General features: G+C 51.3%; 58 non-coding genes across 58 annotated transcripts; all 58 read right to left on the reverse strand.

Moving 5' to 3' along the window:
* Window positions 1-76: 76 nt before the first annotated feature.
* Window positions 77-195, reverse strand: LOC120168486. The gene has a single exon (XR_005520285.1). It is a non-coding gene; the product is annotated as a 5S ribosomal RNA (ribosomal RNA).
* A 182-nt stretch (window positions 196-377) lies between these two features.
* LOC120168625 lies at window positions 378-496 on the reverse strand. The gene has a single exon (XR_005520416.1). It is a non-coding gene; the product is annotated as a 5S ribosomal RNA (ribosomal RNA).
* Window positions 497-677: 181 nt separating this feature from the next.
* LOC120168488 lies at window positions 678-796 on the reverse strand. Its single transcript, XR_005520287.1, has one exon. It is a non-coding gene; the product is annotated as a 5S ribosomal RNA (ribosomal RNA).
* Window positions 797-977: 181 nt separating this feature from the next.
* Window positions 978-1,096, reverse strand: LOC120168489. The gene has a single exon (XR_005520288.1). It is a non-coding gene; the product is annotated as a 5S ribosomal RNA (ribosomal RNA).
* A 179-nt stretch (window positions 1,097-1,275) lies between these two features.
* On the reverse strand, window positions 1,276-1,394 carry LOC120168490. Its single transcript, XR_005520289.1, has one exon. It is a non-coding gene; the product is annotated as a 5S ribosomal RNA (ribosomal RNA).
* Window positions 1,395-1,578: 184 nt separating this feature from the next.
* LOC120168491 lies at window positions 1,579-1,697 on the reverse strand. The gene has a single exon (XR_005520290.1). It is a non-coding gene; the product is annotated as a 5S ribosomal RNA (ribosomal RNA).
* A 182-nt stretch (window positions 1,698-1,879) lies between these two features.
* On the reverse strand, window positions 1,880-1,998 carry LOC120168492. The gene has a single exon (XR_005520291.1). It is a non-coding gene; the product is annotated as a 5S ribosomal RNA (ribosomal RNA).
* A 181-nt stretch (window positions 1,999-2,179) lies between these two features.
* LOC120168626 lies at window positions 2,180-2,298 on the reverse strand. The gene has a single exon (XR_005520417.1). It is a non-coding gene; the product is annotated as a 5S ribosomal RNA (ribosomal RNA).
* Window positions 2,299-2,480: 182 nt separating this feature from the next.
* LOC120168493 lies at window positions 2,481-2,599 on the reverse strand. The gene has a single exon (XR_005520292.1). It is a non-coding gene; the product is annotated as a 5S ribosomal RNA (ribosomal RNA).
* Window positions 2,600-2,781: 182 nt separating this feature from the next.
* LOC120168494 lies at window positions 2,782-2,900 on the reverse strand. The gene has a single exon (XR_005520293.1). It is a non-coding gene; the product is annotated as a 5S ribosomal RNA (ribosomal RNA).
* Window positions 2,901-3,083: 183 nt separating this feature from the next.
* Window positions 3,084-3,202, reverse strand: LOC120168496. The gene has a single exon (XR_005520294.1). It is a non-coding gene; the product is annotated as a 5S ribosomal RNA (ribosomal RNA).
* A 178-nt stretch (window positions 3,203-3,380) lies between these two features.
* On the reverse strand, window positions 3,381-3,499 carry LOC120168627. The gene has a single exon (XR_005520418.1). It is a non-coding gene; the product is annotated as a 5S ribosomal RNA (ribosomal RNA).
* A 182-nt stretch (window positions 3,500-3,681) lies between these two features.
* Window positions 3,682-3,800, reverse strand: LOC120168497. Its single transcript, XR_005520295.1, has one exon. It is a non-coding gene; the product is annotated as a 5S ribosomal RNA (ribosomal RNA).
* A 181-nt stretch (window positions 3,801-3,981) lies between these two features.
* On the reverse strand, window positions 3,982-4,100 carry LOC120168498. Its single transcript, XR_005520296.1, has one exon. It is a non-coding gene; the product is annotated as a 5S ribosomal RNA (ribosomal RNA).
* A 183-nt stretch (window positions 4,101-4,283) lies between these two features.
* Window positions 4,284-4,402, reverse strand: LOC120168500. Its single transcript, XR_005520298.1, has one exon. It is a non-coding gene; the product is annotated as a 5S ribosomal RNA (ribosomal RNA).
* A 180-nt stretch (window positions 4,403-4,582) lies between these two features.
* LOC120168674 lies at window positions 4,583-4,701 on the reverse strand. Its single transcript, XR_005520462.1, has one exon. It is a non-coding gene; the product is annotated as a 5S ribosomal RNA (ribosomal RNA).
* A 182-nt stretch (window positions 4,702-4,883) lies between these two features.
* On the reverse strand, window positions 4,884-5,002 carry LOC120168628. The gene has a single exon (XR_005520419.1). It is a non-coding gene; the product is annotated as a 5S ribosomal RNA (ribosomal RNA).
* A 184-nt stretch (window positions 5,003-5,186) lies between these two features.
* On the reverse strand, window positions 5,187-5,305 carry LOC120168501. The gene has a single exon (XR_005520299.1). It is a non-coding gene; the product is annotated as a 5S ribosomal RNA (ribosomal RNA).
* Window positions 5,306-5,489: 184 nt separating this feature from the next.
* LOC120168502 lies at window positions 5,490-5,608 on the reverse strand. The gene has a single exon (XR_005520300.1). It is a non-coding gene; the product is annotated as a 5S ribosomal RNA (ribosomal RNA).
* Window positions 5,609-5,791: 183 nt separating this feature from the next.
* On the reverse strand, window positions 5,792-5,910 carry LOC120168630. Its single transcript, XR_005520421.1, has one exon. It is a non-coding gene; the product is annotated as a 5S ribosomal RNA (ribosomal RNA).
* Window positions 5,911-6,094: 184 nt separating this feature from the next.
* LOC120168503 lies at window positions 6,095-6,213 on the reverse strand. Its single transcript, XR_005520301.1, has one exon. It is a non-coding gene; the product is annotated as a 5S ribosomal RNA (ribosomal RNA).
* A 180-nt stretch (window positions 6,214-6,393) lies between these two features.
* On the reverse strand, window positions 6,394-6,512 carry LOC120168631. Its single transcript, XR_005520422.1, has one exon. It is a non-coding gene; the product is annotated as a 5S ribosomal RNA (ribosomal RNA).
* Window positions 6,513-6,696: 184 nt separating this feature from the next.
* On the reverse strand, window positions 6,697-6,815 carry LOC120168504. Its single transcript, XR_005520302.1, has one exon. It is a non-coding gene; the product is annotated as a 5S ribosomal RNA (ribosomal RNA).
* Window positions 6,816-6,999: 184 nt separating this feature from the next.
* LOC120168505 lies at window positions 7,000-7,118 on the reverse strand. The gene has a single exon (XR_005520303.1). It is a non-coding gene; the product is annotated as a 5S ribosomal RNA (ribosomal RNA).
* A 184-nt stretch (window positions 7,119-7,302) lies between these two features.
* LOC120168506 lies at window positions 7,303-7,421 on the reverse strand. The gene has a single exon (XR_005520304.1). It is a non-coding gene; the product is annotated as a 5S ribosomal RNA (ribosomal RNA).
* A 183-nt stretch (window positions 7,422-7,604) lies between these two features.
* LOC120168632 lies at window positions 7,605-7,723 on the reverse strand. Its single transcript, XR_005520423.1, has one exon. It is a non-coding gene; the product is annotated as a 5S ribosomal RNA (ribosomal RNA).
* Window positions 7,724-7,906: 183 nt separating this feature from the next.
* On the reverse strand, window positions 7,907-8,025 carry LOC120168633. The gene has a single exon (XR_005520424.1). It is a non-coding gene; the product is annotated as a 5S ribosomal RNA (ribosomal RNA).
* Window positions 8,026-8,209: 184 nt separating this feature from the next.
* On the reverse strand, window positions 8,210-8,328 carry LOC120168507. The gene has a single exon (XR_005520305.1). It is a non-coding gene; the product is annotated as a 5S ribosomal RNA (ribosomal RNA).
* Window positions 8,329-8,511: 183 nt separating this feature from the next.
* Window positions 8,512-8,630, reverse strand: LOC120168634. The gene has a single exon (XR_005520425.1). It is a non-coding gene; the product is annotated as a 5S ribosomal RNA (ribosomal RNA).
* A 184-nt stretch (window positions 8,631-8,814) lies between these two features.
* On the reverse strand, window positions 8,815-8,933 carry LOC120168508. The gene has a single exon (XR_005520306.1). It is a non-coding gene; the product is annotated as a 5S ribosomal RNA (ribosomal RNA).
* Window positions 8,934-9,116: 183 nt separating this feature from the next.
* On the reverse strand, window positions 9,117-9,235 carry LOC120168635. Its single transcript, XR_005520426.1, has one exon. It is a non-coding gene; the product is annotated as a 5S ribosomal RNA (ribosomal RNA).
* A 183-nt stretch (window positions 9,236-9,418) lies between these two features.
* Window positions 9,419-9,537, reverse strand: LOC120168636. The gene has a single exon (XR_005520427.1). It is a non-coding gene; the product is annotated as a 5S ribosomal RNA (ribosomal RNA).
* A 183-nt stretch (window positions 9,538-9,720) lies between these two features.
* LOC120168509 lies at window positions 9,721-9,839 on the reverse strand. The gene has a single exon (XR_005520307.1). It is a non-coding gene; the product is annotated as a 5S ribosomal RNA (ribosomal RNA).
* Window positions 9,840-10,021: 182 nt separating this feature from the next.
* Window positions 10,022-10,140, reverse strand: LOC120168512. The gene has a single exon (XR_005520309.1). It is a non-coding gene; the product is annotated as a 5S ribosomal RNA (ribosomal RNA).
* A 183-nt stretch (window positions 10,141-10,323) lies between these two features.
* Window positions 10,324-10,442, reverse strand: LOC120168637. The gene has a single exon (XR_005520428.1). It is a non-coding gene; the product is annotated as a 5S ribosomal RNA (ribosomal RNA).
* Window positions 10,443-10,626: 184 nt separating this feature from the next.
* On the reverse strand, window positions 10,627-10,745 carry LOC120168513. Its single transcript, XR_005520310.1, has one exon. It is a non-coding gene; the product is annotated as a 5S ribosomal RNA (ribosomal RNA).
* A 181-nt stretch (window positions 10,746-10,926) lies between these two features.
* Window positions 10,927-11,045, reverse strand: LOC120168514. Its single transcript, XR_005520311.1, has one exon. It is a non-coding gene; the product is annotated as a 5S ribosomal RNA (ribosomal RNA).
* Window positions 11,046-11,227: 182 nt separating this feature from the next.
* LOC120168515 lies at window positions 11,228-11,346 on the reverse strand. Its single transcript, XR_005520312.1, has one exon. It is a non-coding gene; the product is annotated as a 5S ribosomal RNA (ribosomal RNA).
* A 184-nt stretch (window positions 11,347-11,530) lies between these two features.
* LOC120168516 lies at window positions 11,531-11,649 on the reverse strand. The gene has a single exon (XR_005520313.1). It is a non-coding gene; the product is annotated as a 5S ribosomal RNA (ribosomal RNA).
* Window positions 11,650-11,833: 184 nt separating this feature from the next.
* On the reverse strand, window positions 11,834-11,952 carry LOC120168517. Its single transcript, XR_005520314.1, has one exon. It is a non-coding gene; the product is annotated as a 5S ribosomal RNA (ribosomal RNA).
* Window positions 11,953-12,135: 183 nt separating this feature from the next.
* Window positions 12,136-12,254, reverse strand: LOC120168518. Its single transcript, XR_005520315.1, has one exon. It is a non-coding gene; the product is annotated as a 5S ribosomal RNA (ribosomal RNA).
* Window positions 12,255-12,438: 184 nt separating this feature from the next.
* LOC120168519 lies at window positions 12,439-12,557 on the reverse strand. The gene has a single exon (XR_005520316.1). It is a non-coding gene; the product is annotated as a 5S ribosomal RNA (ribosomal RNA).
* A 182-nt stretch (window positions 12,558-12,739) lies between these two features.
* LOC120168520 lies at window positions 12,740-12,858 on the reverse strand. Its single transcript, XR_005520317.1, has one exon. It is a non-coding gene; the product is annotated as a 5S ribosomal RNA (ribosomal RNA).
* A 182-nt stretch (window positions 12,859-13,040) lies between these two features.
* LOC120168521 lies at window positions 13,041-13,159 on the reverse strand. Its single transcript, XR_005520318.1, has one exon. It is a non-coding gene; the product is annotated as a 5S ribosomal RNA (ribosomal RNA).
* Window positions 13,160-13,338: 179 nt separating this feature from the next.
* On the reverse strand, window positions 13,339-13,457 carry LOC120168638. The gene has a single exon (XR_005520429.1). It is a non-coding gene; the product is annotated as a 5S ribosomal RNA (ribosomal RNA).
* Window positions 13,458-13,635: 178 nt separating this feature from the next.
* On the reverse strand, window positions 13,636-13,754 carry LOC120168524. The gene has a single exon (XR_005520320.1). It is a non-coding gene; the product is annotated as a 5S ribosomal RNA (ribosomal RNA).
* Window positions 13,755-13,935: 181 nt separating this feature from the next.
* Window positions 13,936-14,054, reverse strand: LOC120168525. Its single transcript, XR_005520321.1, has one exon. It is a non-coding gene; the product is annotated as a 5S ribosomal RNA (ribosomal RNA).
* Window positions 14,055-14,235: 181 nt separating this feature from the next.
* LOC120168526 lies at window positions 14,236-14,354 on the reverse strand. The gene has a single exon (XR_005520322.1). It is a non-coding gene; the product is annotated as a 5S ribosomal RNA (ribosomal RNA).
* Window positions 14,355-14,536: 182 nt separating this feature from the next.
* LOC120168656 lies at window positions 14,537-14,655 on the reverse strand. Its single transcript, XR_005520445.1, has one exon. It is a non-coding gene; the product is annotated as a 5S ribosomal RNA (ribosomal RNA).
* A 183-nt stretch (window positions 14,656-14,838) lies between these two features.
* Window positions 14,839-14,957, reverse strand: LOC120168527. Its single transcript, XR_005520323.1, has one exon. It is a non-coding gene; the product is annotated as a 5S ribosomal RNA (ribosomal RNA).
* A 183-nt stretch (window positions 14,958-15,140) lies between these two features.
* Window positions 15,141-15,258, reverse strand: LOC120168690. Its single transcript, XR_005520477.1, has one exon. It is a non-coding gene; the product is annotated as a 5S ribosomal RNA (ribosomal RNA).
* Window positions 15,259-15,442: 184 nt separating this feature from the next.
* Window positions 15,443-15,560, reverse strand: LOC120168707. The gene has a single exon (XR_005520493.1). It is a non-coding gene; the product is annotated as a 5S ribosomal RNA (ribosomal RNA).
* Window positions 15,561-15,741: 181 nt separating this feature from the next.
* LOC120168529 lies at window positions 15,742-15,860 on the reverse strand. The gene has a single exon (XR_005520324.1). It is a non-coding gene; the product is annotated as a 5S ribosomal RNA (ribosomal RNA).
* A 184-nt stretch (window positions 15,861-16,044) lies between these two features.
* On the reverse strand, window positions 16,045-16,162 carry LOC120168714. Its single transcript, XR_005520500.1, has one exon. It is a non-coding gene; the product is annotated as a 5S ribosomal RNA (ribosomal RNA).
* A 180-nt stretch (window positions 16,163-16,342) lies between these two features.
* Window positions 16,343-16,461, reverse strand: LOC120168530. The gene has a single exon (XR_005520325.1). It is a non-coding gene; the product is annotated as a 5S ribosomal RNA (ribosomal RNA).
* Window positions 16,462-16,620: 159 nt separating this feature from the next.
* On the reverse strand, window positions 16,621-16,739 carry LOC120168661. The gene has a single exon (XR_005520450.1). It is a non-coding gene; the product is annotated as a 5S ribosomal RNA (ribosomal RNA).
* Window positions 16,740-16,923: 184 nt separating this feature from the next.
* Window positions 16,924-17,041, reverse strand: LOC120168730. Its single transcript, XR_005520515.1, has one exon. It is a non-coding gene; the product is annotated as a 5S ribosomal RNA (ribosomal RNA).
* A 183-nt stretch (window positions 17,042-17,224) lies between these two features.
* On the reverse strand, window positions 17,225-17,343 carry LOC120168662. The gene has a single exon (XR_005520451.1). It is a non-coding gene; the product is annotated as a 5S ribosomal RNA (ribosomal RNA).
* Between the last annotated feature and the right edge of the window lie 59 nt (window positions 17,344-17,402).

Genomic DNA, 17,402 nt, shown 5'->3' on the forward strand with positions numbered 1-17,402 from the left:
CCCCACTCCAGGCAGGCGGAATACGTACGTGTGCGTGTGTTCGAGATAGAATAAAAAGAAAATAATCCGAAAAAGAGGGGTGCAACACGAGGACTTCCCAGGAGGTCACCCATCCTAGTACTACTCTCGCCCAAGCACGCTTAACTGCGGAGTTCTGATGGGATCCGGTGCATTAGTGCTGGTATGATCGCACCCGTCATGCCTTGCGCCCTTAATTTATTAAGGCGTTCGTTTTCTTCCGGCCCGCACTTAAGGGAGTCGCAAAATTCGGATTCTACGCCCCGAACCTTTCTCCCCAAGTACCCCACTCCAGGCAGGCGGAATACGTACGTGTGCGTGTGTTCGAGATAGAATAAAAAGAAAATAATCCGAAAAAGAGGGTGCAACACGAGGACTTCCCAGGAGGTCACCCATCCTAGTACTACTCTCGCCCAAGCACGCTTAACTGCGGAGTTCTGATGGGATCCGGTGCATTAGTGCTGGTATGATCGCACCCGTCATGCCTTGCGCCCTTAATTTATTAAGGCGTTCGTTTTCTTCCGGCCCGCACTAAGGGAGTCGCAAAATTCGGATTCTACGCCCCGAACCTTTCTCCCCAAGTACCCCACTCCAGGCAGGCGGAATACGTACGTGTGCGTGTGTTCGAGATAGAATAAAAAGAAAATAATCCGAAAAAAGGGGTGCAACACGAGGACTTCCCAGGAGGTCACCCATCCTAGTACTACTCTCGCCCAAGCACGCTTAACTGCGGAGTTCTGATGGGATCCGGTGCATTAGTGCTGGTATGATCGCACCCGTCATGCCTTGCGCCCTTAATTTATTAAGGCGTTCGTTTTCTTCCGGCCCGCACTTAAGGGAGTCGCAAAATTCGGATTCTACGCCCCGAACCTTTCTCCCCAAGTACCCCACTCCAGGCAGGCGGAATACGTACGTGTGCGTGTGTTCGAGATAGAATAAAAAGAAAATAATCCGAAAAAGGGGTGCAACACGAGGACTTCCCAGGAGGTCACCCATCCTAGTACTACTCTCGCCCAAGCACGCTTAACTGCGGAGTTCTGATGGGATCCGGTGCATTAGTGCTGGTATGATCGCACCCGTCATGCCTTGCGCCCTTAATTTATTAAGGCGTTCGTTTTCTTCCGGCCCGCACTTAAGGGAGTCGCAAAATTCGGATTCTACGCCCCGAACCTTTCTCCCCAAGTACCCCACTCAAGGCAGGCGGAATACGTACGTGTGTGTTCGAGATAGAATAAAAAGAAAATAATCCGAAAAAGAGGGGTGCAACACGAGGACTTCCCAGGAGGTCACCCATCCTAGTACTACTCTCGCCCAAGCACGCTTAACTGCGGAGTTCTGATGGGATCCGGTGCATTAGTGCTGGTATGATCGCACCCGTCATGCCTTGCGCCCTTAATTTATTTAAGGCGTTCGTTTTCTTCCGGCCCGCACTTAAGGGAGTCGCAAAATTCGGATTCTACGCCCCGAACCTTTCTCCCCAAGTACCCCACTCCAGGCAGGCGGAATACGTACGTGTGCGTGTGTTCGAGATAGAATAAAAAGAAAATAATCCGAAAAAGAGGGGTGCAACACGAGGACTTCCCAGGAGGTCACCCATCCTAGTACTACTCTCGCCCAAGCACGCTTAACTGCGGAGTTCTGATGGGATCCGGTGCATTAGTGCTGGTATGATCGCACCCGTCATGCCTTGCGCCCTTAATTTATTAAGGCGTTCGTTTTCTTCCGGCCCGCACTAAGGGAGTCGCAAAATTCGGATTCTACGCCCCGAACCTTTCTCCCCAAGTACCCCACTCCAGGCAGGCGGAATACGTACGTGTGCGTGTGTTCGAGATAGAATAAAAAGAAAATAATCCGAAAAAGAGGGGTGCAACACGAGGACTTCCCAGGAGGTCACCCATCCTAGTACTACTCTCGCCCAAGCACGCTTAACTGCGGAGTTCTGATGGGATCCGGTGCATTAGTGCTGGTATGATCGCACCCGTCATGCCTTGCGCCCTTAATTTATTAAGGCGTTCGTTTTCTTCCGGCCCGCACTTAAGGGAGTCGCAAAATTCGGATTCTACGCCCGAACCTTTCTCCCCAAGTACCCCACTCCAGGCAGGCGGAATACGTACGTGTGCGTGTGTTCGAGATAGAATAAAAAGAAAATAATCCGAAAAAGAGGGTGCAACACGAGGACTTCCCAGGAGGTCACCCATCCTAGTACTACTCTCGCCCAAGCACGCTTAACTGCGGAGTTCTGATGGGATCCGGTGCATTAGTGCTGGTATGATCGCACCCGTCATGCCTTGCGCCCTTAATTTATTAAGGCGTTCGTTTTCTTCCGGCCCGCACTAAGGGAGTCGCAAAATTCGGATTCTACGCCCCGAACCTTTCTCCCCAAGTACCCCACTCCAGGCAGGCGGAATACGTACGTGTGCGTGTGTTCGAGATAGAATAAAAAGAAAATAATCCGAAAAAGAGGGGTGCAACACGAGGACTTCCCAGGAGGTCACCCATCCTAGTACTACTCTCGCCCAAGCACGCTTAACTGCGGAGTTCTGATGGGATCCGGTGCATTAGTGCTGGTATGATCGCACCCGTCATGCCTTGCGCCCTTAATTTATTAAGGCGTTCGTTTTCTTCCGGCCCGCACTTAAGGGAGTCGCAAAATTCGGATTCTACGCCCGAACCTTTCTCCCCAAGTACCCCACTCCAGGCAGGCGGAATACGTACGTGTGCGTGTGTTCGAGATAGAATAAAAAGAAAATAATCCGAAAAAGAGGGGTGCAACACGAGGACTTCCCAGGAGGTCACCCATCCTAGTACTACTCTCGCCCAAGCACGCTTAACTGCGGAGTTCTGATGGGATCCGGTGCATTAGTGCTGGTATGATCGCACCCGTCATGCCTTGCGCCCTTAATTTATTTAAGGCGTTCGTTTTCTTCCGGCCCGCACTAAGGGAGTCGCAAAATTCGGATTCTACGCCCCGAACCTTTCTCCCCAAGTACCCCACTCCAGGCAGGCGGAATACGTACGTGTGCGTGTGTTCGAGATAGAATAAAAAGAAAATAATCCGAAAAAGAGGGGTGCAACACGAGGACTTCCCAGGAGGTCACCCATCCTAGTACTACTCTCGCCCAAGCACGCTTAACTGCGGAGTTCTGATGGGATCCGGTGCATTAGTGCTGGTATGATCGCACCCGTCATGCCTTGCGCCCTTAATTTATTAAGGCGTTCGTTTTCTTCCGGCCCGCACTAAGGGAGTCGCAAAATTCGGATTCTACGCCCGAACCTTTCTCCCCAAGTACCCCACTCCAGGCAGGCGGAATACGTACGTGTGCGTGTTCGAGATAGAATAAAAAGAAAATAATCCGAAAAAGAGGGTGCAACACGAGGACTTCCCAGGAGGTCACCCATCCTAGTACTACTCTCGCCCAAGCACGCTTAACTGCGGAGTTCTGATGGGATCCGGTGCATTAGTGCTGGTATGATCGCACCCGTCATGCCTTGCGCCCTTAATTTATTAAGGCGTTCGTTTTCTTCCGGCCCGCACTAAGGGAGTCGCAAAATTCGGATTCTACGCCCCGAACCTTTCTCCCCAAGTACCCCACTCCAGGCAGGCGGAATACGTACGTGTGCGTGTGTTCGAGATAGAATAAAAAGAAAATAATCCGAAAAAGAGGGGTGCAACACGAGGACTTCCCAGGAGGTCACCCATCCTAGTACTACTCTCGCCCAAGCACGCTTAACTGCGGAGTTCTGATGGGATCCGGTGCATTAGTGCTGGTATGATCGCACCCGTCATGCCTTGCGCCCTTAATTTATTAAGGCGTTCGTTTTCTTCCGGCCCACTTAAGGGAGTCGCAAAATTCGGATTCTACGCCCCGAACCTTTCTCCCCAAGTACCCCACTCCAGGCAGGCGGAATACGTACGTGTGCGTGTGTTCGAGATAGAATAAAAAGAAAATAATCCGAAAAAGAGGGGTGCAACACGAGGACTTCCCAGGAGGTCACCCATCCTAGTACTACTCTCGCCCAAGCACGCTTAACTGCGGAGTTCTGATGGGATCCGGTGCATTAGTGCTGGTATGATCGCACCCGTCATGCCTTGCGCCCTTAATTTATTAAGGCGTTCGTTTTCTTCCGGCCCGCACTTAAGGGAGTCGCAAAATTCGGATTCTACGCCCCGAACCTTTCTCCCCAAGTACCCCACTCCAGGCAGGCGGAATACGTACGTGTGCGTGTGTTCGAGATAGAATAAAAAGAAAATAATCCGAAAAAGAGGGGTGCAACACGAGGACTTCCCAGGAGGTCACCCATCCTAGTACTACTCTCGCCCAAGCACGCTTAACTGCGGAGTTCTGATGGGATCCGGTGCATTAGTGCTGGTATGATCGCACCCGTCATGCCTTGCGCCCTTAATTTATTAAGGCGTTCGTTTTCTTCCGGCCCGCACTTAAGGGAGTCGCAAAATTCGGATTCTACGCCCGAACCTTTCTCCCCAAGTACCCCACTCCAGGCAGGCGGAATACGTACGTGTGCGTGTGTTCGAGATAGAATAAAAAGAAAATAATCCGAAAAAGAGGGGCAACACGAGGACTTCCCAGGAGGTCACCCATCCTAGTACTACTCTCGCCCAAGCACGCTTAACTGCGGAGTTCTGATGGGATCCGGTGCATTAGTGCTGGTATGATCGCACCCGTCATGCCTTGCGCCCTTAATTTATTAAGGCGTTCGTTTTCTTCCGGCCCGCACTTAAGGGAGTCGCAAAATTCGGATTCTACGCCCCGAACCTTTCTCCCCAAGTACCCCACTCCAGGCAGGCGGAATACGTACGTGTGCGTGTGTTCGAGATAGAATAAAAAGAAAATAATCCGAAAAAGAGGGTGCAACACGAGGACTTCCCAGGAGGTCACCCATCCTAGTACTACTCTCGCCCAAGCACGCTTAACTGCGGAGTTCTGATGGGATCCGGTGCATTAGTGCTGGTATGATCGCACCCGTCATGCCTTGCGCCCTTAATTTATTTAAGGCGTTCGTTTTCTTCCGGCCCGCACTTAAGGGAGTCGCAAAATTCGGATTCTACGCCCCGAACCTTTCTCCCCAAGTACCCCACTCCAGGCAGGCGGAATACGTACGTGTGCGTGTGTTCGAGATAGAATAAAAAGAAAATAATCCGAAAAAGAGGGGTGCAACACGAGGACTTCCCAGGAGGTCACCCATCCTAGTACTACTCTCGCCCAAGCACGCTTAACTGCGGAGTTCTGATGGGATCCGGTGCATTAGTGCTGGTATGATCGCACCCGTCATGCCTTGCGCCCTTAATTTATTTAAGGCGTTCGTTTTCTTCCGGCCCGCACTTAAGGGAGTCGCAAAATTCGGATTCTACGCCCCGAACCTTTCTCCCCAAGTACCCCACTCCAGGCAGGCGGAATACGTACGTGTGCGTGTGTTCGAGATAGAATAAAAAGAAAATAATCCGAAAAAGAGGGGTGCAACACGAGGACTTCCCAGGAGGTCACCCATCCTAGTACTACTCTCGCCCAAGCACGCTTAACTGCGGAGTTCTGATGGGATCCGGTGCATTAGTGCTGGTATGATCGCACCCGTCATGCCTTGCGCCCTTAATTTATTTAAGGCGTTCGTTTTCTTCCGGCCCGCACTTAAGGGAGTCGCAAAATTCGGATTCTACGCCCCGAACCTTTCTCCCCAAGTACCCCACTCCAGGCAGGCGGAATACGTACGTGTGCGTGTGTTCGAGATAGAATAAAAAGAAAATAATCCGAAAAAGAGGGTGCAACACGAGGACTTCCCAGGAGGTCACCCATCCTAGTACTACTCTCGCCCAAGCACGCTTAACTGCGGAGTTCTGATGGGATCCGGTGCATTAGTGCTGGTATGATCGCACCCGTCATGCCTTGCGCCCTTAATTTATTTAAGGCGTTCGTTTTCTTCCGGCCCGCACTTAAGGGAGTCGCAAAATTCGGATTCTACGCCCCGAACCTTTCTCCCCAAGTACCCCACTCCAGGCAGGCGGAATACGTACGTGTGCGTGTGTTCGAGATAGAATAAAAAGAAAATAATCCGAAAAAGAGGGGTGCAACACGAGGACTTCCCAGGAGGTCACCCATCCTAGTACTACTCTCGCCCAAGCACGCTTAACTGCGGAGTTCTGATGGGATCCGGTGCATTAGTGCTGGTATGATCGCACCCGTCATGCCTTGCGCCCTTAATTTATTTAAGGCGTTCGTTTTCTTCCGGCCCGCACTTAAGGGAGTCGCAAAATTCGGATTCTACGCCCGAACCTTTCTCCCCAAGTACCCCACTCCAGGCAGGCGGAATACGTACGTGTGTGTGTTCGAGATAGAATAAAAAGAAAATAATCCGAAAAAGAGGGTGCAACACGAGGACTTCCCAGGAGGTCACCCATCCTAGTACTACTCTCGCCCAAGCACGCTTAACTGCGGAGTTCTGATGGGATCCGGTGCATTAGTGCTGGTATGATCGCACCCGTCATGCCTTGCGCCCTTAATTTATTTAAGGCGTTCGTTTTCTTCCGGCCCGCACTTAAGGGAGTCGCAAAATTCGGATTCTACGCCCCGAACCTTTCTCCCCAAGTACCCCACTCCAGGCAGGCGGAATACGTACGTGTGCGTGTGTTCGAGATAGAATAAAAAGAAAATAATCCGAAAAAGAGGGGTGCAACACGAGGACTTCCCAGGAGGTCACCCATCCTAGTACTACTCTCGCCCAAGCACGCTTAACTGCGGAGTTCTGATGGGATCCGGTGCATTAGTGCTGGTATGATCGCACCCGTCATGCCTTGCGCCCTTAATTTATTTAAGGCGTTCGTTTTCTTCCGGCCCGCACTTAAGGGAGTCGCAAAATTCGGATTCTACGCCCCGAACCTTTCTCCCCAAGTACCCCACTCCAGGCAGGCGGAATACGTACGTGTGCGTGTGTTCGAGATAGAATAAAAAGAAAATAATCCGAAAAAGAGGGGTGCAACACGAGGACTTCCCAGGAGGTCACCCATCCTAGTACTACTCTCGCCCAAGCACGCTTAACTGCGGAGTTCTGATGGGATCCGGTGCATTAGTGCTGGTATGATCGCACCCGTCATGCCTTGCGCCCTTAATTTATTTAAGGCGTTCGTTTTCTTCCGGCCCGCACTTAAGGGAGTCGCAAAATTCGGATTCTACGCCCCGAACCTTTCTCCCCAAGTACCCCACTCCAGGCAGGCGGAATACGTACGTGTGCGTGTGTTCGAGATAGAATAAAAAGAAAATAATCCGAAAAAGAGGGGTGCAACACGAGGACTTCCCAGGAGGTCACCCATCCTAGTACTACTCTCGCCCAAGCACGCTTAACTGCGGAGTTCTGATGGGATCCGGTGCATTAGTGCTGGTATGATCGCACCCGTCATGCCTTGCGCCCTTAATTTATTTAAGGCGTTCGTTTTCTTCCGGCCCGCACTTAAGGGAGTCGCAAAATTCGGATTCTACGCCCCGAACCTTTCTCCCCAAGTACCCCACTCCAGGCAGGCGGAATACGTACGTGTGCGTGTGTTCGAGATAGAATAAAAAGAAAATAATCCGAAAAAGAGGGTGCAACACGAGGACTTCCCAGGAGGTCACCCATCCTAGTACTACTCTCGCCCAAGCACGCTTAACTGCGGAGTTCTGATGGGATCCGGTGCATTAGTGCTGGTATGATCGCACCCGTCATGCCTTGCGCCCTTAATTTATTTAAGGCGTTCGTTTTCTTCCGGCCCGCACTTAAGGGAGTCGCAAAATTCGGATTCTACGCCCCGAACCTTTCTCCCCAAGTACCCCACTCCAGGCAGGCGGAATACGTACGTGTGCGTGTGTTCGAGATAGAATAAAAAGAAAATAATCCGAAAAAGAGGGTGCAACACGAGGACTTCCCAGGAGGTCACCCATCCTAGTACTACTCTCGCCCAAGCACGCTTAACTGCGGAGTTCTGATGGGATCCGGTGCATTAGTGCTGGTATGATCGCACCCGTCATGCCTTGCGCCCTTAATTTATTTAAGGCGTTCGTTTTCTTCCGGCCCGCACTTAAGGGAGTCGCAAAATTCGGATTCTACGCCCCGAACCTTTCTCCCCAAGTACCCCACTCCAGGCAGGCGGAATACGTACGTGTGCGTGTGTTCGAGATAGAATAAAAAGAAAATAATCCGAAAAAGAGGGGTGCAACACGAGGACTTCCCAGGAGGTCACCCATCCTAGTACTACTCTCGCCCAAGCACGCTTAACTGCGGAGTTCTGATGGGATCCGGTGCATTAGTGCTGGTATGATCGCACCCGTCATGCCTTGCGCCCTTAATTTATTTAAGGCGTTCGTTTTCTTCCGGCCCGCACTTAAGGGAGTCGCAAAATTCGGATTCTACGCCCCGAACCTTTCTCCCCAAGTACCCCACTCCAGGCAGGCGGAATACGTACGTGTGCGTGTGTTCGAGATAGAATAAAAAGAAAATAATCCGAAAAAGAGGGTGCAACACGAGGACTTCCCAGGAGGTCACCCATCCTAGTACTACTCTCGCCCAAGCACGCTTAACTGCGGAGTTCTGATGGGATCCGGTGCATTAGTGCTGGTATGATCGCACCCGTCATGCCTTGCGCCCTTAATTTATTTAAGGCGTTCGTTTTCTTCCGGCCCGCACTTAAGGGAGTCGCAAAATTCGGATTCTACGCCCCGAACCTTTCTCCCCAAGTACCCCACTCCAGGCAGGCGGAATACGTACGTGTGCGTGTGTTCGAGATAGAATAAAAAGAAAATAATCCGAAAAAGAGGGGTGCAACACGAGGACTTCCCAGGAGGTCACCCATCCTAGTACTACTCTCGCCCAAGCACGCTTAACTGCGGAGTTCTGATGGGATCCGGTGCATTAGTGCTGGTATGATCGCACCCGTCATGCCTTGCGCCCTTAATTTATTTAAGGCGTTCGTTTTCTTCCGGCCCGCACTTAAGGGAGTCGCAAAATTCGGATTCTACGCCCCGAACCTTTCTCCCCAAGTACCCCACTCCAGGCAGGCGGAATACGTACGTGTGCGTGTGTTCGAGATAGAATAAAAAGAAAATAATCCGAAAAAGAGGGTGCAACACGAGGACTTCCCAGGAGGTCACCCATCCTAGTACTACTCTCGCCCAAGCACGCTTAACTGCGGAGTTCTGATGGGATCCGGTGCATTAGTGCTGGTATGATCGCACCCGTCATGCCTTGCGCCCTTAATTTATTTAAGGCGTTCGTTTTCTTCCGGCCCGCACTTAAGGGAGTCGCAAAATTCGGATTCTACGCCCCGAACCTTTCTCCCCAAGTACCCCACTCCAGGCAGGCGGAATACGTACGTGTGCGTGTGTTCGAGATAGAATAAAAAGAAAATAATCCGAAAAAGAGGGTGCAACACGAGGACTTCCCAGGAGGTCACCCATCCTAGTACTACTCTCGCCCAAGCACGCTTAACTGCGGAGTTCTGATGGGATCCGGTGCATTAGTGCTGGTATGATCGCACCCGTCATGCCTTGCGCCCTTAATTTATTTAAGGCGTTCGTTTTCTTCCGGCCCGCACTTAAGGGAGTCGCAAAATTCGGATTCTACGCCCGAACCTTTCTCCCCAAGTACCCCACTCCAGGCAGGCGGAATACGTACGTGTGCGTGTGTTCGAGATAGAATAAAAAGAAAATAATCCGAAAAAGAGGGGTGCAACACGAGGACTTCCCAGGAGGTCACCCATCCTAGTACTACTCTCGCCCAAGCACGCTTAACTGCGGAGTTCTGATGGGATCCGGTGCATTAGTGCTGGTATGATCGCACCCGTCATGCCTTGCGCCCTTAATTTATTTAAGGCGTTCGTTTTCTTCCGGCCCGCACTTAAGGGAGTCGCAAAATTCGGATTCTACGCCCCGAACCTTTCTCCCCAAGTACCCCACTCCAGGCAGGCGGAATACGTACGTGTGCGTGTGTTCGAGATAGAATAAAAAGAAAATAATCCGAAAAAGGGGTGCAACACGAGGACTTCCCAGGAGGTCACCCATCCTAGTACTACTCTCGCCCAAGCACGCTTAACTGCGGAGTTCTGATGGGATCCGGTGCATTAGTGCTGGTATGATCGCACCCGTCATGCCTTGCGCCCTTAATTTATTTAAGGCGTTCGTTTTCTTCCGGCCCGCACTTAAGGGAGTCGCAAAATTCGGATTCTACGCCCCGAACCTTTCTCCCCAAGTACCCCACTCCAGGCAGGCGGAATACGTACGTGTGCGTGTGTTCGAGATAGAATAAAAAGAAAATAATCCGAAAAAGAGGGTGCAACACGAGGACTTCCCAGGAGGTCACCCATCCTAGTACTACTCTCGCCCAAGCACGCTTAACTGCGGAGTTCTGATGGGATCCGGTGCATTAGTGCTGGTATGATCGCACCCGTCATGCCTTGCGCCCTTAATTTATTTAAGGCGTTCGTTTTCTTCCGGCCCGCACTTAAGGGAGTCGTAAAATTCGGATTCTACGCCACGAACCTTTCTCCCCAAGTACCCCACTCCAGGCAGGCGGAATACGTACGTGTGCGTGTGTTCGAGATAGAATAAAAAGAAAATAATCCGAAAAAGAGGGGTGCAACACGAGGACTTCCCAGGAGGTCACCCATCCTAGTACTACTCTCGCCCAAGCACGCTTAACTGCGGAGTTCTGATGGGATCCGGTGCATTAGTGCTGGTATGATCGCACCCGTCATGCCTTGCGCCCTTAATTTATTTAAGGCGTTCGTTTTCTTCCGGCCCGCACTTAAGGGAGTCGCAAAATTCGGATTCTACGCCCGAACCTTTCTCCCCAAGTACCCCACTCCAGGCAGGCGGAATACGTACGTGTGCGTGTGTTCGAGATAGAATAAAAAGAAAATAATCCGAAAAAGGGGTGCAACACGAGGACTTCCCAGGAGGTCACCCATCCTAGTACTACTCTCGCCCAAGCACGCTTAACTGCGGAGTTCTGATGGGATCCGGTGCATTAGTGCTGGTATGATCGCACCCGTCATGCCTTGCGCCCTTAATTTATTTAAGGCGTTCGTTTTCTTCCGGCCCGCACTTAAGGGAGTCGCAAAATTCGGATTCTACGCCCCGAACCTTTCTCCCCAAGTACCCCACTCCAGGCAGGCGGAATACGTACGTGTGCGTGTGTTCGAGATAGAATAAAAAGAAAATAATCCGAAAAAGGGGTGCAACACGAGGACTTCCCAGGAGGTCACCCATCCTAGTACTACTCTCGCCCAAGCACGCTTAACTGCGGAGTTCTGATGGGATCCGGTGCATTAGTGCTGGTATGATCGCACCCGTCATGCCTTGCGCCCTTAATTTATTTAAGGCGTTCGTTTTCTTCCGGCCCGCACTTAAGGGAGTCGCAAAATTCGGATTCTACGCCCCGAACCTTTCTCCCCAAGTACCCCACTCCAGGCAGGCGGAATACGTACGTGTGCGTGTGTTCGAGATAGAATAAAAAGAAAATAATCCGAAAAAGAGGGGTGCAACACGAGGACTTCCCAGGAGGTCACCCATCCTAGTACTACTCTCGCCCAAGCACGCTTAACTGCGGAGTTCTGATGGGATCCGGTGCATTAGTGCTGGTATGATCGCACCCGTCATGCCTTGCGCCCTTAATTTATTTAAGGCGTTCGTTTTCTTCCGGCCCGCACTTAAGGGAGTCGCAAAATTCGGATTCTACGCCCCGAACCTTTCTCCCCAAGTACCCCACTCCAGGCAGGCGGAATACGTACGTGTGCGTGTGTTCGAGATAGAATAAAAAGAAAATAATCCGAAAAAGAGGGGTGCAACACGAGGACTTCCCAGGAGGTCACCCATCCTAGTACTACTCTCGCCCAAGCACGCTTAACTGCGGAGTTCTGATGGGATCCGGTGCATTAGTGCTGGTATGATCGCACCCGTCATGCCTTGCGCCCTTAATTTATTTAAGGCGTTCGTTTTCTTCCGGCCCGCACTTAAGGGAGTCCAAAATTCGGATTCTACGCCCCGAACCTTTCTCCCCAAGTACCCCACTCCAGGCAGGCGGAATACGTACGTGTGCGTGTGTTCGAGATAGAATAAAAAGAAAATAATCCGAAAAAGAGGGGTGCAACACGAGGACTTCCCAGGAGGTCACCCATCCTAGTACTACTCTCGCCCAAGCACGCTTAACTGCGGAGTTCTGATGGGATCCGGTGCATTAGTGCTGGTATGATCGCACCCGTCATGCCTTGCGCCCTTAATTTATTTAAGGCGTTCGTTTTCTTCCGGCCCGCACTTAAGGGAGTCGCAAAATTCGGATTCTACGCCCCGAACCTTTCTCCCCAAGTACCCCACTCCAGGCAGGCGGAATACGTACGTGTGCGTGTGTTCGAGATAGAATAAAAAGAAAATAATCCGAAAAAGAGGGGTGCAACACGAGGACTTCCCAGGAGGTCACCCATCCTAGTACTACTCTCGCCCAAGCACGCTTAACTGCGGAGTTCTGATGGGATCCGGTGCATTAGTGCTGGTATGATCGCACCCGTCATGCCTTGCGCCCTTAATTTATTTAAGGCGTTCGTTTTCTTCCGGCCCACTTAAGGGAGTCGCAAAATTCGGATTCTACGCCCCGAACCTTTCTCCCCAAGTACCCCACTCCAGGCAGGCGGAATACGTACGTGTGCGTGTGTTCGAGATAGAATAAAAAGAAAATAATCCGAAAAAGAGGGGTGCAACACGAGGACTTCCCAGGAGGTCACCCATCCTAGTACTACTCTCGCCCAAGCACGCTTAACTGCGGAGTTCTGATGGGATCCGGTGCATTAGTGCTGGTATGATCGCACCCGTCATGCCTTGCGCCCTTAATTTATTTAAGGCGTTCGTTTTCTTCCGGCCCGCACTTAAGGGAGTCGCAAAATTCGGATTCTACGCCCGAACCTTTCTCCCCAAGTACCCCACTCCAGGCAGGCGGAATACGTACGTGTGCGTGTGTTCGAGATAGAATAAAAAGAAAATAATCCGAAAAAAGGGGTGCAACACGAGGACTTCCCAGGAGGTCACCCATCCTAGTACTACTCTCGCCCAAGCACGCTTAACTGCGGAGTTCTGATGGGATCCGGTGCATTAGTGCTGGTATGATCGCACCCGTCATGCCTTGCGCCCTTAATTTATTTAAGGCGTTCGTTTTCTTCCGGCCGCACTTAAGGGAGCAAAATTCGGATTCTACGCCCCGAACCTTTCTCCCCAAGTACCCCACTCCAGGCAGGCGGAATACGTACGTGTGCGTGTGTTCGAGATAGAATAAAAAGAAAATAATCCGAAAAAGAGGGTGCAACACGAGGACTTCCCAGGAGGTCACCCATCCTAGTACTACTCTCGCCCAAGCACGCTTAACTGCGGAGTTCTGATGGGATCCGGTGCATTAGTGCTGGTATGATCGCACCCGTCATGCCTTGCGCCCTTAATTTATTTAAGGCGTTCGTTTTCTTCCGGCCGCACTTAAGGGAGTCAAAATTCGGATTCTACGCCCGAACCTTTCTCCCCAAGTACCCCACTCCAGGCAGGCGGAATACGTACGTGTGCGTGTTCGAGATAGAATAAAAAGAAAATAATCCGAAAAAGAGGGGTGCAACACGAGGACTTCCCAGGAGGTCACCCATCCTAGTACTACTCTCGCCCAAGCACGCTTAACTGCGGAGTTCTGATGGGATCCGGTGCATTAGTGCTGGTATGATCGCACCCGTCATGCCTTGCGCCCTTAATTTATTTAAGGCGTTCGTTTTCTTCCGGCCCGCACTTAAGGGAGTCGCAAAATTCGGATTCTACGCCCGAACCTTTCTCCCCAAGTACCCCACTCCAGGCAGGCGGAATACGTACGTGTGCGTGTTCGAGATAGAATAAAAAGAAAATAATCCGAAAAAGAGGGGTGCAACACGAGGACTTCCCAGGAGGTCACCCATCCTAGTACTACTCTCGCCCAAGCACGCTTAACTGCGGAGTTCTGATGGGATCCGGTGCATTAGTGCTGGTATGATCGCACCCGTCATGCCTTGCGCCCTTAATTTATTTAAGGCGTTCGTTTTCTTCCGGCCCGCACTTAAGGGAGTCAAAATTCGGATTCTACGCCCGAACCTTTCTCCCCAAGTACCCCACTCCAGGCAGGCGGAATACGTACGTGTGCGTGTGTTCGAGATAGAATAAAAAGAAAATAATCCGAAAAAGAGGGGTGCAACACGAGGACTTCCCAGGAGGTCACCCATCCTAGTACTACTCTCGCCCAAGCACGCTTAACTGCGGAGTTCTGATGGGATCCGGTGCATTAGTGCTGGTATGATCGCACCCGTCATGCCTTGCGCCCTTAATTTATTTAAGGCGTTTTTTCTTCCGGCCCGCACTTAAGGGAGTCGCAAAATTCGGATTCTACGCCCCGAACCTTTCTCCCCAAGTACCCCACTCCAGGCAGGCGGAATACGTACGTGTGCGTGTGTTCGAGATAGAATAAAAAGAAAATAATCCGAAAAAGAGGGGTGCAACACGAGGACTTCCCAGGAGGTCACCCATCCTAGTACTACTCTCGCCCAAGCACGCTTAACTGCGAAGTTCTGATGGGATCCGGTGCATTAGTGCTGGTATGATCGCACCCGTCATGCCTTGCGCCCTTAATTTATTTAAGGCGTTCGTTTTCTTCCGGCCCGCACTTAAGGGAGTCCAAAATTCGGATTCTACGCCCCGAACCTTTCTCCCCAAGTACCCCACTCCAGGCAGGCGGAATACGTACGTGTGCGTGTGTTCGAGATAGAATAAAAAGAAAATAATCCGAAAAAGAGGGGTGCAACACGAGGACTTCCCAGGAGGTCACCCATCCTAGTACTACTCTCGCCCAAGCACGCTTAACTGCGGAGTTCTGATGGGATCCGGTGCATTAGTGCTGGTATGATCGCACCCGTCATGCCTTGCGCCCTTAATTTATTTAAGGCGTTCGTTTTCTTCCGGCCCGACTTAAGGGAGTCACAAAATTCGGATTCTACGCCCCGAACCTTTCTCCCCAAGTACCCCACTCCAGGCAGGCGGAATACGTACGTGTGCGTGTGTTCGAGATAGAATAAAAAGAAAATAATCCGAAAAAGAGGGGTGCAACACGAGGACTTCCCAGGAGGTCACCCATCCTAGTACTACTCTCGCCCAAGCACGCTTAACTGCGGATTCTGATGGGATCCGGTGCATTAGTGCTGGTATGATCGCACCCGTCATGCCTTGCGCCCTTAATTTATTTAAGGCGTTCGTTTTCTTACGGCGGGCACTTAACGGACTCGTAAAATTCGGATTCTACGACCCGAACCTTTCTCCCCAAGTACCCCACTCCAGGCAGGCGGAATACGTACGTGTGCGTGTGTTCGAGATAGAATAAAAAGAAAATAATCCGAAAAAGATGGGTGCAACACGAGGACTTCCCAGGAGGTCACCCATCCTAGTACTACTCTCGCCCAAGCACGCTTAACTGCGGAGTTCTGATGGATCCGGTGCATTAGTGCTGGTATGATCGCACCCGTCATGCCTTGCGCCCTTAATTTATTTAAGGCGTTCGTTTTCTTCCGGCCCGACTTAAGGGAGTCAAAATTCGGATTCTACGCCCCGAACCTTTCTCCCCAAGTACCCCACTCCAGGCAGGCGGAATACGTACGTGTGCGTGTGTTCGAGATAGAATAAAAAGAAAATAATCCGAAAAAGAGGGGTGCAACACGAGGACTTCCCAGGAGGTCACCCATCCTAGTACTACTCTCGCCCAAGCACGCTTAACTGCGGAGTTCTGATGGGATCCGGTGCATTAGTGCTGGTATGATCGCACCCGTCATGCCTTGCGCCCTTAATTTATTTAAGGCGTTCGTTTTCTTCCGGCCCGCACTTAAGGGAGTCGCAAAATTCGGATTCTACGCCCCGAACCTTTCTCCCCAAGTACCCCACTCCAGGCAGGCGGAATACGTACGTGTGCGTGTGTTCGAGATAGAATAAAAAGAAAATAATCCGAAAAAGAGGGGTGCAACACGAGGACTTCCCAGGAGGTCACCCATCCTAGTACTACTCTCGCCCAAGCACGCTTAACTGCGAGTTCTGATGGGATCCGGTGCATTAGTGCTGGTATGATCGCACCCGTCATGCCTTGCGCCTTAATTTATTTAAGGCGTTCGTTTTCTTCCGGCCCGCACTTAAGGGAGTCAAAATTCGGATTCTACGCCCGAACCTTTCTCCCCAAGTACCCCACTCCAGGCAGGCGGAATACGTACGTGTGCGTGTGTTCGAGATAGAATAAAAAGAAAATAATCCGAAAAAGAGGGGTGCAACACGAGGACTTCCCAGGAGGTCACCCATCCTAGTACTACTCTCGCCCAAGCACGCTTAACTGCGGAGTTCTGATGGGATCCGGTGCATTAGTGCTGGTATGATCGCACCCGTCATGCCTTGCGCCCTTAATTTATTTAAGGCGTTCGTTTTCTTCCGGCCCGCACCTACGCCCCGAACCTTTCTCCCCAAGTACCCCACTCCAGGCAGGAGGAATACGTACGTGTGCGTGTGTTCGAGATAGAATAAAAAGAAAATAATCCGAAAAAGAGGGGTGCAACACGAGGACTTCCCAGGAGGTCACCCATCCTAGTACTACTCTCGCCCAAGCACGCTTAACTGCGGATTTCTGATGGGATCCGGTGCATTAGTGCTGGTATGATCGCACCCGTCATGCCTTGCGCCCTTAATTTATTTAAGGCGTTCGTTTTCTTACGGCCGGCACTTAACGGACTCGTAAAATTCGGATTCTACGACCCGAACCTTTCTCCCCAAGTACCCCACTCCAGGCAGGCGGAATACGTACGTGTGCGTGTGTTCGAGATAGAATAAAAAGAAAATAATCCGAAAAAGATGGGTGCAACACGAGGACTTCCCAGGAGGTCACCCATCCTAGTACTACTCTCGCCCAAGCACGCTTAACTGCGAGTTCTGATGGGATCCGGTGCATTAGTGCTGGTATGATCGCACCCGTCATGCCTTGCGCCCTTAATTTATTTAAGGCGTTCGTTTTCTTCCGGCCCGAACTTAAGGGAGTCGCAAAATTCGGATTCTACGCCCTGAACCTTTCTCCCCAAGTACCCCACTCCAGGCAGGCGGAATACGTACGTGTGCGTGTGTTCGAGATAGAATAAAAAGAAAATAATCCGAAAAAAGGGGTGCAACACGAGGACTTCCCAGGAGGTCACCCATCCTAGTACTACTCTCGCCCAAGCACGCTTAACTGCGGATTTCTGATGGGATCCGGTGCATTAGTGCTGGTATGATCGCACCCGTCATGCCTTGCGCCCTTAATTTATTTAAGGCGTTCGTTTTCTTCCGGGCCGCACTTAA

Source organism: Hibiscus syriacus, unplaced genomic scaffold, assembly GCF_006381635.1.
Source record: "Hibiscus syriacus cultivar Baekdansim isolate YM2019G1 unplaced genomic scaffold, ASM638163v2 tig00111720_pilon, whole genome shotgun sequence".
Classification (NCBI taxonomy): Eukaryota; Viridiplantae; Streptophyta; class Magnoliopsida; order Malvales; family Malvaceae; genus Hibiscus; species Hibiscus syriacus.